General features: G+C 36.5%; 1 non-coding gene across 1 annotated transcript; it reads right to left on the reverse strand.

Moving 5' to 3' along the window:
• Positions 1–1,179: 1,179 nt before the first annotated feature.
• On the reverse strand, positions 1,180–1,283 carry LOC112713435 (small nucleolar RNA R71). The gene has a single exon (XR_003158408.1). It is a non-coding gene; the product is annotated as a small nucleolar RNA R71 (small nucleolar RNA).
• Between the last annotated feature and the right edge of the window lie 1,148 nt (positions 1,284–2,431).

Below are 2,431 nucleotides of genomic sequence, written 5' to 3' on the forward strand. Positions count from 1 at the left end.
CAATCTTTAAATTTTAAAATCTTATCTTTTAGTTTCTTGTTAGTCAAGTAATCAATTTTAATTTTGAAAATTAGATCTTTTTCAAAATATCTTTTTCTTAAAAACCTTATCTTTTTATCATATCTTTTTATCTTATCTCTTATCATATCTTTTTCAAAATTTTATCTTTTTCATAAAAATTTGATTTCAAAATATCTTATCTAACTTCTTATCTTCTTATCTTTTCAAATTTGATTTTAATATCTTTTTCAACTAACTATTTGACTTTTTATTTGTTTCTTATCTTTTTCAAAACCACCTAACTACTTTTCCCCCTCTAATTTTCGAAAATACCTCCCTCTTTTTCAAAAAAATTCTTTTTAATTGTTTAAATTTTAATTTTAATTATATCTTATCTTAAATTTTCGAAAATCACTAACCACTTTTTCAAAATTATTTTCGAAATTCTCTATCTCTCCTTCTATCTATTTATTTATTTATTCACTAACACTTCTCTTCATCTCTCTTCATCTCAGATCACCACCTCTATCCTTACCCATTCTTCTTCACTACTCTGCCCATTCTTCTTCTACTAACATAAAGGAATCTCTATACTTTGACATAGAGGATTTCTTTTTCTTTTCTTGTTCTCTTCTTCCCTATATGAGCAGGAACAAGGAAAAAGACACTCTTGTTGAAGCTGATCCAGAATCTGAAAGGACTCTGAAGAGGAAACTAAGAGAAGCTAAACTACAACAATCCAGAGGCAACCTTTCTGAAATTTTCGAACAAGAGAAGGAGATGGCAGCCGAACCCAACAACAATAATGCAAGGAGAATGCTTGGTGACTTCACAAAACCAACGTCCAAATTTGATGGAAGAAGCATCTCCATTCCTGCCATTGGAGCCAACAATTTTGAGCTTAAGCCTCAACTAGTTGCTTTAATGCAACAGAACTGTAAGTTTTATGGACTTCCATCTGAAGATCCTTACCAGTTTTTAACTGAGTTCTTGCAGATTTGTGAGACTGTTAAGACGAATGGAGTAGATCCTGAAGTCTACAGGCTCATGCTTTTCCCTTTTGCTGTAAGAGACAGAGCTAAAACATGGTTAGACTCATAACCTAAAGATAGCCTGGACTCCTGGGATAAGCTTGTCACGGCCTTCTTGGATAAATTCTTTCCTCCTCAAAAGCTGAGCAAGCTTAGAGTGGATGTTCAGACCTTCAAGCAAAAAGATGGTGAATCCCTCTATGAAGCTTGGGAAAGATACAAGCAAATGACCAAAAAGTGTCCTTCTGACATGTTTTCAGAATGGACCATATTAGATATATTCTATTATGGTCTATCTGAATTTTCTAAGATGTTATTGGACCATTCTGCAGGTGGATCTATTCACCTAAAGAAAACGCCTGAAGAGGCTCAAGAACTTATTGACATGGTTGCAAATAACCAATTCATGTACACTTCTGAGAGGAATTTCGTGAATAGTGGGACGCCTCAGAGGAAGGGTGTTCTTGAAATTGATACTCTGAATGCCATATTGGCTCAGAACAAAGTGTTAACTCAGCAAGTCAACATGATCTCTCAAAGTCTGAATGGATGGCAAAATGCATCCAACAGTACTAAAGAGGCAGCTTCTGAAGAAGCTTATGATCCTGAGAACCCTGCAATGGCAGCGGTTGATTACATGAGTGAACCCTATGGAAACACCTATAACTCATCATGGAGAAATCATCCAAATTTCTCATGGAAGGATCAACAAAAGCCTCAACAAGGCTTTAATAATGGTGGAAGAAATAGGCTCAGTAATAATAAGCCTTTTCCATCATCTTCTCAGCAACAGACAGAGAATTCTGAGCAGAGCCCTTCTAATTTAGCAAATTTAGCCTCTGATCTGTCAAAGGCCACCCTAAGTTTCATGAGTAAAACAAGGTCCTCCATTAGAAATTTGGAGGCACAAGTAGGCCAACTGAGTAAGAAAGTCATTGAAACTCCTCCCAGTATTCTCCCAAGCAATACAGAAGAGAATCCAAAAGGAGATTGCAAGGCCATTGAAGTAATCAATATGGCCGAATGCACAAGGGAGGAGAAGGACGAAAATCCTAGTGAGAAAGACCTCTTGGACGTCTCTCAAACAAGAAGGAGTTCCCCATTGAGGACCTAAAGGAATCTGAGGCTCATATAGACACCATAGAGATTCCACTAAATCTCCTTCTGCCATTCATGAGCTCTGAAAACTATTCCTCCTCAGAAGAGGATGAAGATGTAACTAGAGAGCAAGTTGCTCAATATCTAGGAGCTATCATGAAGTTGAATGCCAAGTTGTTTGGTAATGAGACTTGGGAAGGTGAATCCCCCTTGCTCATTAGTGAACTAGATACATGGATTCAGAAAACTCTACCTCAAAAGAGACAAGATCCTGGTAAATTCTTAATACCCTGTACCATAGG

The sequence above is a fragment of the Arachis hypogaea genome, chromosome 9 (genome assembly GCF_003086295.3).
Source record: "Arachis hypogaea cultivar Tifrunner chromosome 9, arahy.Tifrunner.gnm2.J5K5, whole genome shotgun sequence".
NCBI classification, from domain to species: Eukaryota; Viridiplantae; Streptophyta; class Magnoliopsida; order Fabales; family Fabaceae; genus Arachis; species Arachis hypogaea.